This window comes from Pteropus alecto, unplaced genomic scaffold (genome assembly GCF_000325575.1).
Source record: "Pteropus alecto unplaced genomic scaffold, ASM32557v1 scaffold189, whole genome shotgun sequence".
Lineage (NCBI taxonomy): Eukaryota > Metazoa > Chordata > Mammalia > Chiroptera > Pteropodidae > Pteropus > Pteropus alecto.
The window spans coordinates 4,912,347-4,923,244 of record NW_006442117.1 but is presented as its reverse complement, the minus strand read 5'-3'; the positions used below and the strand labels follow the sequence as shown (position 1 = coordinate 4,923,244).

The 10,898-nt window shown below is 36.3% G+C and overlaps 2 pseudogenes; both read left to right on the top strand.

The window, feature by feature from the left end:
* Positions 1-3,429: 3,429 nt before the first annotated feature.
* On the top strand, positions 3,430-3,544 carry LOC112470074 (annotated as a pseudogene).
* A 2,412-nt stretch (positions 3,545-5,956) lies between these two features.
* Positions 5,957-6,075, top strand: LOC112470053 (annotated as a pseudogene).
* Positions 6,076-10,898: the final 4,823 nt, after the last annotated feature.

Below are 10,898 nucleotides of genomic sequence, written 5' to 3'. Positions count from 1 at the left end.
GTTCTTAAATTGTCAGCAGTAACCTCAAACTAAGAAAATACAGGCTTAGTAGAAAAGTCGTTATCAAAACTAAATTCTTCATCTGCTTCATAGAGTGTTGCCTAGTCCTCGGACGCTGATAATTCCTCTTGCACGTGATCTTCTTCCCTCTCATCCAAGGTAATTATCCATCTGCTCCCACACCCTTTGATTCAAAATGACAGAAATGGTATTCTTTTAAAGCTGTACGCAGCTGTAGTTTCTTTGTAATCCTGCACAACATGGACAGTGCGCTTATCTAGACAGACACTGTGGCCTGGTTTGAGCTGTAGTTTGCTATTGGATCCTGCAGACTGCTTTTGACATTGCAGTCTGAGTGTGCTGACTGATAAAGACCCTGCCAGCCTGAAGAGAGTAGAGGACATATGACTGCATTATGTGCTTCTGTTTTCACATTTGTTGATGGACACAAAAGTGACAGGATGTAGTCATTTGTGGAATATTATTTTTTAATTTATAGCCTAATAGCATTATCCTAGCAGATTTTGACATGCAGTATTATAGAGGCACAAGTGATACTTACATACTTTATAATCCTAAAATTAGGGAAAGTTTTTAGAAGGACTACCTAGAAGAACACCAGCCTTTGGTTCACTGGCTGCCTAGGGGAGAGGCCCAGTGAATTTAACACTAGTTACTTGCTGTATTTCACCACTTCTGAAATCTGTATGTACTTGCATTGGTGGGCAGTCCTGACTTCTTTGGTCAAAACACAGGGTTCTCTTTTGGGGTAAGTGTACACACATGATTTAGCCAACTTACTAACCTCTTCACTTAAGACTCTGACTTTAGAAAACTTGTTTTGGTGATTGTACCATTAGAAATAAAAGGTTCCATGAAAAGGATAAAGTAATTTTTTTAAAAAAACAACTCCGATGTTTTGTGGGTTAGAACAAAAACTGTCAAGGAATTTGATAATATTTGTGAATTGTTCTGAAAACTCTAAATCATACCTATATAACATGTCAGAATGTATTTACCAATAATCTTTATTACCCTCACCTTTCTAAACTCTCACCTCCACTAAAGGAGAGTAAACCCTGGAAATTGTTTCCTTAGACCTGCTGCCAACAGTATTGCTTGTAGATTCTTTAACAAGAGGCAGTCGACGTTTGAGGAGTAAGATGTAAAGGTGGAAGAGAAGGAGAAACTACAATCTCCAATTTCCACATGGTACTGGGTTAGATAAGCCGACCTTATTCTGGGACCCACAGCAATTTCCACATGGTACTGGGTTAGATGAGCCGACCTTATTCTGGGACCCACAGCACCACAAAGGATGTGTGAAACAGGAAAAAGCAGGTTCCTCCTCCTGGGTGTTCACTTCACACTGATGCATTTTCAGACATTGTGAGTCATGTTTTGAACAGGTGGAATATTTGTTTGGTGTGAGATCTCTGAAAATTCAGGTGAATGCAGTGGAGGAAGGACCTTCTAGAATTGCCTCAGGTGATCAGAATTTTCCAAGTGCCTGGGCAAATCCGGCTGTCTACTTTGAGCTGATACTCTCCTAACATCAATGAAATTTGTGTGTCTTTTTTCCTTGTCATTTTAATTCATAGTCCCAGTCATTAATCCTAAGAGGAGAGAAGAAAGGTTTTTTCCTTCCATATATTACCTCCAAAGAAAAGAAGTGACTAATGTTTTTCCCTTTGGCAAGATAAAAAATAATTATAAATGACTTTCAAACTCTTGATAGAGTTGGATATAAGTGTAAAATTTAATGTAAAAAATCTCTTTTTTCTAAATCCTGTTAACTCAAGAATCCAATCTTGCCCTTATAATTCTTACTTTTCGATTTATTCTCATTTCTGGATTTGTATGGATTGGAATAAAGGCATGGGTGCCCAAGGCTTATTCTGCTACACAAATCCACAGCAGACTATAAGGTAGTGGTAGAAAGAGAATATTGTTGGAAATATTTTTGTGTCAACTCAGACCTGATTAGAAAATTTATTTTGATACTCATTATTTAGTGTATTTTGCTATGCCTTATTTTACTGTTTTTCTTACAAAACAATTTTTAAAAGATTTTGCCTTTATTATGGCCAGTTACAATAACCAATCAACTTTGAAAACAAAACTCAACCAAAATTTGCATAATGGCTGAGTGATATATATATATATCTGTTTCTCAAGAAGTTTTTTCTTTCTGAAAATTCTAATCTGAAACGCAGCTTCTAATCTTTCCCCTCACCTCCAAAACAAACCAAAGATAAACAAAAAACCTGTAACAATGTTAACCACACAGCAATGCTTCAATAAATAATTGTTTATCATTAGTATAAAATTTATTTTAAAGTTGAGAACATGTCTTCATTTTTTTAAATCTTTGCAACAACCTTTATTGCTTTGATATCCTAGCTATTCACACATTTATTTTGAATTGGAATAACTGGTAATTTTTTTAGCTGAGTGCATTCTAATCTATTATTTAAGAAATATTTAATGTTCGTACGAATATATTCTTTTTGTTAATTTGCAGTTTTATGTGTATTTTTCTTTCCTTTATTCAAATATATTACTATATTAATAGGAACAGCTGCTGATTTTTAAAAATAAGAGCTGACTCTCTGAGACTGTATATTTGGCTGAAAAAGATTTAATGTTATATAGAAATAACCAAGTGAAAATGGACAAAATAATAATAATAATCATAATAATAATAATCACCTCCAGTTGAACATGGGCCTTCAAGAAAATACATTTCAATTACTCCACCCCAGCTATGAGAAAACTGGATGAGAGAATTGTTAAGAATTTGATCTGGATTCTGTTCAAGAAAATCTCTAATTTCAACATTTTGCTGTTTGGGGGTGTGTGTGTGTGCGCGCGCATGCGTGTTTGTAAGGCTAGATACCCAGATACCCATGTGCACGCGTGTTTGTAAGGCTAGATACCCAGAATATATGGCTCTTTCTTGGCCATCCATGGGTCTTGGATGTTCCACGATAGTTGGTTTGGGGAAACTGAGAGCTAAACTGCTCTGGTTAGCACTGTACCTGTTTGGAGCTGACAGACGGAAGAGAGAAGCAGAAGAGAAAGTAGTAATGGGAGCTTAGAAGACTGAACAGAGGGTACTTCCCATGGCGGCATAACAGTAAACTTCTTGAGGTTCTGTCTTGCTCATCTCTTTATTTTTAGCTCCTCACCAAGTGCTAGTCATTGCCTAGGACCTAAGTAAATGTTTGTGGAATTCAGTTAATTGAATTAGCTTGCTGCATCTGTACAATGGCCCTGTTAGGTCTATAATATTTCCATTCATTTTTTGACGATATCAAGGCTCACAAAATTAACTATCAGGACGTGGTTCCAAAGAGTAGCGGTTAGCATGTCTGCTTTACACGCAGAAGGTCCTGGGTTCGCGCCCCAGTGGAGCCACGGTCCATGGTCTATGGCCATGCCACCCTGAACAAGCCAAGGCCTGATCTTAGAAGCTAAGCAGGGTCGGGCCTGGTTAGTACTTGGATGGGAGACCACCTAGGAAGACCAGGTGCTGTAGGCATTAATAATAATAAATAATAAAAAGAAAATTAACTATCAGAGGCAGAACTGGAGGAGTTGTGAGTTGAATGAAGTATTCGGGTATTCAAAACCCATAATATTTCCACTATGCCCAAATTTTTCAAACTATGACTTCAGTCTTATAAGAAAATTAAGTTAAAAATGAGATTTCTTGGTTAATCTTTCAGGAAATCCTGCACACAGCCTTACCCCTCCTGAAATTTCATAAAACATTAAAATATTTACATCGCTGACAAAACTTTTAGTTAAGCAGTTGTTCTAATTTGGTTTCTGTCAGCATTTCTCAAAGGCGGTTTATTGACGTTTTTATATCTTTTTTACATGGGTTATTTTTTGAAAGGAGGCAAGAAAATGGCAGAAATGTTCATTATCACAGAAAAAGAAGTTATATCATTAACTACAAATGTGAGGAAATATCATAGTCATTATATTCTATAAGAAAATAATTTTAACTTATAAGAAGTTATTAAGAGAATATAAGCTAAAGGTTTGTAAATTTTCAGGACTTGTAAGGGTATTTATATAAAGCTTAATTATCTATCTACAGCCATGTTTTCTAGAATGATAGGATCTATAATTGGAAACATAAATTTTAACATCTATTACTTCCCTGAATTACAATGGACAGAAGAAATGTATTATTTGTCTTTTATTAAAATCCAAATGTTTGTCATTCAGTTATATTATGAACATAGATATTGGGAATTATAAAATCTTTTTCCATTTAGGGATTTTATTCTAAGTGTTGTATCATGCGTGGCTGCTTCTTGTCTTAAAGTTCAAACAGATTAAACTATAAATGAAGTTAGAAATACTGCGGTTTTAAAGGAGGTGGTTGGAAGCAAGTTATATGATTCTTAAGTAAATAGGCGGGCTGCAAAAGTATACCTTGTAAATGGGTGGTTTTCTGTAAGATGTTAATGTAACATATTCTCTTTATAGATAAGGTGTTTGACTATCACAAGAATGTATCCCCATTATTGATAGAGCTTGGGAGAGAGAAATAACAAGATATAATGAAGTGTTAAAATAACCCACTTAGAGTTAGCACCAAACAAAGTCATGGTGATTTATTCTGAATTTTGTTAAGTGGATTAGCAGTAAAATAGCTTATATTAATAGAGATTAGACAAGCCAAACAAAACATACGTTAAAATTCTGGCATTTTCATTACACCATCTACAGAGTTTTCCAAAGAAAACTTAGCATTTTTATAAAGCCTTCCTAATTTAGAAAGGAAAAAATGCAACTCACTTCACCTTCAGGAGTGAGTTGTTGTTAAGAAAATATATTTTCTTAAAATATATTTATTGATTTTCATTAAATAAATATGTACATTCAATGTTTATTCTGTGTACAATTGTTCTATCATAGGAATCGAGTAGTAAATAAGGAAGTAAAACAGATATTGATTGAGCAGCTATTACTTTTAAGGTTAATGTATTAATGTATCTTCGAAATGTAGTGTCACGTTGGAAACACATCAAAGAGATTTGTTTGTGGACCCAGTGTCTGATACATGTTAGGAGCTCAATAAATTATTTTTGACAGATGAAACGTAAGAATGGGAAAAGAGCACATTACACTGTATTCTAACAGTATAAGAATACAAAGAGTCATTACTAAGGAATTCAGGATGTGAGTTATCAGTGCGGATGGGAACGTAGGACAAACCTCAGGTAGAAGTGGGGCTCAATTTGGGTTTCAGAAATGAGAGTATTGTTTGTTTTTCATATGAGAAGTACAGAAAACATTAGAAGGGAGGGACCGATGCTTAAAATAGAAGCAAGCAGAGGGGGAAGTAGGTGTGGCGAGTGGGAGTGAGTGGATAGAGTTGGCAAAGACCATTGCTGGTTTGATGGAGGAGAAGATACAGGATGGAGACAGACTGCAGAAACACGCCAGGAAAGCTTTTTCACAGAACGTTAAGTATGAGAGGCAAGGAAATCTGATAGGATATGAGTTTCAGCCATTGGACATCTATTATCAGGGAGTGAGGCCTGTACCCTTTCATTAAGAAATTCTCTACAGACTACATCAGAGTTTGGTGAAGCACTAGACGGATGTTTTTTGTTTTTTTGTTTTTCCCCCTCAATGGATAGATTCGAAAAACTCTTCCGGAAATTCAGGCCCAATGTGAACCGAGGCCTGGTATAAGAGAGTGCACTGAGTGTGCAAGCTAGCTAGTCATGAGGGAAGGGACAGATGTGAGAACATTTCAAAGAGAAATTCCGCAGAACTTACAAATTACTAAAAGTAATAAAATAGCAAATTTACTAAGGAAATTTATTAAGGAAAAAGTAAGATTGATATAAAATAATGAACTTCATTTCTACTTATGCTATAAAAAGAAAAATTTTAGCATAGCGATAGCAATAAAACACTAAAACATCACTACGGCCATGCCACCCTGATCACGCCCGACCCCGTCTGATCTCGGAAGCTAAGCAGGGTCGGGCCTGGTTAGTACTTGAATGGAAGACTGCCTGGGAATGTCGGGTGCTGTAGGCGTTTTAAAAAACAACAACAACAACAACAAAAAAAAAACTCTAAAACATCAAAGAATATATCTGCACTATTAAAAGCACGTGAATATTATTAAACAAAGAAACTATTTGCATAACAAAAACAGTAATAAATAAATACCTGTGAATATATGTAACAGAGATATGTCACACTCTTATGGAAAAAAATATAAAACTGTTGAAAGATATTAAATAAGACCTAAATTGACTAGAAAGATATAAAATGCTCATTAGGTGTTATAACGATATTAACAGATATATATATGTTAATCATATGAAGACATTAGATTAAGTGTGCATAATTTCTACCAGAATGCCAGTATATATATTTTTAACTTAAAAAGCTGATTCTAAACTATATGTGTAAGTAGGGGGAACATTCATGCTTTGTATAAAAAATATATATATAAATCATAGCAACTAAGGTGTTGTACTTTTTGTTAAATGATAGGAAGGTGAAAAATAGAACAGAAAAAAGTAGTCAAGGTCAGATCCATGTACACCTGGGAATGTGGTATACAAATGACATGGTTTTTCAGACTGTAGAGCATGGGCAGACTATTCAATAATAGCTACTTATCTGAAATAATATATTTAATGGGATTCTTCTGTCACATAATAAATAAAAATAAATTCTAGACACATTAAAGGCAAATGTGAAAGACAAAATTTTAGCAATTAACCTTGGACTAGGGAGGGATTCCCTAAAGCAAATAAAGAAGCTAAAACCATTAGAAGAAGCTTTGATAAATTTAATTACATTCGAATTAAAACTTTTCAGCAACGAAATCATATGAAGAATATATAAAAACTTTTAAAACACAAGTGAAGATAAATCCAATAGATAAAAGAGCAAAAGACATAATAAGACAGTTCATAGAAGACACGTGAATGACTCAAAACAAATGAAAATACATCACGATTTATCAGAGAAGTGCAATTTTAAGCTAAAATGAGATATCCGTTTACATGTAATATATTGGCAGAAACTAAAAAAATCTGAAAATGGTGGGGATGTGGGACAAAACACTTGGAATTGGCTCGTGTAATGGAAATCGATATGATCTCTTTGAAAAACGTAATGATATTACCTAGGAAATTGGATACGAGCCAACACTACGACCTCGTAATTTCACTTCTAGCTATAGACCATATGAAAACTATTTTTCATGTGTACGAGGAGAATGTTCAGGGTAGCATTGTTTATAGTAATAAAAAATTGGAAACCACCTACTATGTAATAATGGGAAACTAAATACACCTATTTTTGACAAGTTCACATAATGCAAGCACACAGCAGTAAAACAGAATGAACTATAGCTACACACTGAGTCTTAGAAATAATGTGTCTACTTCATTTGCAATTGAATACCTAAATCAAAGCCAGTGTATAGACATTTTTGAATATGTATTTGTTGAATAAATGAATGACTATAAACTGAATTCAATGAAAAAGTAAATTAGTGAAGAATTTATACACCTACATTTACCAAGGTTTGAAAACTAAACAACATCTTATTTGGATTACACATATAGGGAGAAAAGCAATAAAGAAAAACTAGAGAATGACATGTAGAATTCAAAATAGCAGTTCCCTCTGGTGGGTAGGGAAGATGGTAAGAAGCACTCACAGGGCATCAGTGATATTGCTAGTGGTTTGCTTCCTAAGCTCAGTAGTGGCTTTTTAATAAATATGGTATTCCTATATGTTAATATAAAATATATAGTTCTTTTGGGTATGTCAAATATTTCATGAGACCTAAACCATCAAAAAGAAAACAGCACCAACGAGGTTTGATAGGAAACTTCAGCTATGGAATGATTCCTGAGTTTTAAGCCTGTTTCACTGTGTGGTATTTAATACACTGATAGAGAAAATTTGAATTTTGAAATGGAGCACTCTCAAATATGGGATGATGGCGTAATGACTTGTTTTTACATGTCGATTTAGGTGATGGTAAAGTAGTTAATTGGCTAGCACAGTTCATAGCGTTAGTCTTCAGATTTTGGATGTGTCAGGAAAATATATACATATTTAACACACATCACAGCAAAGTTGATAGGACGCTATGAAAAGTTCCTGTCTGTCATCCCTAGATATGTGACTGCTTGCCTCTTCCGTAACCTTGAACTTTGAATGGCCGGCACTTTTACATCCTTCAAGTTCGGACTCCTCTGAAGGCTTGTCCTGGCTGAGCTGCGTGTGTCCTTCCCCTGATTACTGACATAGCTTCTAATTTGATTCTGCGGCAGCCTCACTCCCAGGTTACTTCATATTTCTGTTTAATTGTTTACATGTGTGTTATTTCTTTTTTCCTTTAGGCAATATGATCAACAAAGAATATGTCTGTTTTCATTTGCAATTGAATACCTAAATCGAAGCCTGGCTATAGACCTATAGAGTATATATTTGTTGAATAAACGGATGAGGACTGTGAACTGGCCAGTCCTGGAGAGGAAAAAGACCACGTTCCCCTGCACACCTCACTGAGCACGAGTCCAGCCCGGGTCCCTGTGAGGGCTCGTATTGTTCTCAATGACATAGATGAGCCTTTGTCTTTGGGCTCATTCGGGACCGGTAGATCTCGAGGTTAGACATGGGCCGCGTCTGGCTGCGTCTTGCGTGTCCTACCCGCTGTGGACTGAAGCTGGAAGTGTGTTCTATGGGATCCTGAAGGGAAGACAGGGTTTCCTTTGCCACGACTTCATCCGCGGGGCCAGAAAATGGGATTCCAGGTCTCACAGCGCTGGCTTCCCGCTCATTAACATGTGCAAGTTCTCAGCTCGCCGGGTTCTTAGACCGCATCGGTCCGTTAGCCCCGGCCCTGGCTGCGACGAGACGCTAATTTGTATCTGCACTGGGGCCTCTGTGACCACAGTCTTGAGTATCAAGCCCACAATTTCCCTGAAGTAGCAAATTCATTTTCCAAAGAAAAATGAAGACCTTCCTGCTGCCAGAACATTTCCTGCCTGTTTCGCTCCGGCCTTCAGGGAATTAGGCTGGAGGCGTTCTCACCTGCACGTGGCAGCGAAATGTCAGCTCCCTGCTCCCAGCGCTGGCGGCTGGCACGGTCTTCGTCCATTTGGCCGCTTGCGCCTCTCTAGGGGTTCCTCTACCTGCTACCCAAACTTGCAGCATCTTATGCATCTTTCGGGCTGTGCGAAGAAATAGAGGTACTGACTACTTGGAGTAAGTAGCCTCCAAGGCTAGAGAGAGCAGAGTGGAAATTTTCAAACTCGGTATGGATCTCGAATATGACACTAAAATTCACAGATAAATAATGGTTATATTTTCGCCATACCATCCCGTAGAAAGATAATAATACGTATTTATCAAATGAACCTTTGAAGATTTTAAAAATTAACAAGATAGTCCTCAGTAACGATGATTTAGTGTATCTTTTTACTTTATTCATCATTTTTTGTCTTTCACTCAGCAAATCCTATAGAATAAAAACAGGTCGTCTGTCTGCCTTAGGCTTTCCAACCTGCAGAGAAACGATGAGCTGTGAGTCTCTCTGTTCTGTTTACTAATAATTAGGAAATGACTTTCACTTGTATGCAAAAATGCAACGCAAGCAACTTGTTTCTATGATAAAATCAAATTATTGCGTTTTCAACTTTTTGCAATATATATGCAAAATTTGATGTAATCCTGGAGATACACTGGTTGTGTTCCATTCAAGTTGAAACCCAACAAAAATGTTTTTACCAGGTATTTGCATTACTAGACAAAGCTGAGCATGGGACAGTTGTTCAATAATCTTATTTGACTTTCTAATAATGACTTTGTTTTTAAAAAATTATGGCTAGCTTCTAGGTTACTAACGTTTGATGTCAGGACATTAAGACCATCTTGCAGGTGAGAAAATGGAATCGCATAGAGGTCAGCTAACGTGCCAGAGTTTTCAGAGCTAATTCTAATTTGAGTGAGCATTCAAAGCCAGGCCATGAGCTTCAGCGCTGGAGCACTTAACCAATATATTATGTAACAGCCATTCAGTAAATCTTTGTTTACATTAAGGGAATTTTGCTACCTGAGAATCAAAGTGCCAAATTCAAGCAGAAAGCAAAAGGAGTGAATTCAGAATTTGATAGAATGGCAGAATGATTATAATAAAACTCGAGTCTCTTAGAAAATGCTGGACTATGTTGTCGGTGAATATGGGTGGTGGTGGTGGTGGTGTGTGTGTGTACTTTGTGGTGCCCAATATTCAGAGCCTTTTTTCAATAAGTATTATAAAAGGCAATGATGAGAAGTGTAAGTGGCAAGCCAGAAAGAATTTGGTGCTCTCTAATTACAAAAGGTGAAGAAACCAAATTACTTTGAAATGAAAACGCTCACAGCCTTTCAGTCTGTTCTCACAGTTCCCAAGTGGACTAATAATTTGCTTGATTTCTTTTTTTACACTAAAGCTACTTTTGAATTGATTGAAAATTGCATACAGTACAGCAGGTGCTTCTGGTTTTTGTTTTGGGATGATACTCCTAAAGAGACAGTGAAAAGAATTATGAAGTGAGTTTAATCTGAGAGTAACAGTGAGGTGTCACTCAAAACTGAGGGCTCCATTCCACAAAGTCACTGTAGTGGCATGAGCCACGCCCTGGGGAAATGAAATCGTGGGGGCAAACTGGAGCTAAGATTTCCTAAATCTTAGAATGTGTTCTGAAACATCTAACTTGATAATACATTTATTTTTTTTATTTCATTTACTTGACATTTCCTTTCTGTTTTGGGGTTTTCATTTTCAAATTCCCAATTCATCTTAATCTTTCTGTGATAATAATATTTTCGTACCAAAAGTTCAT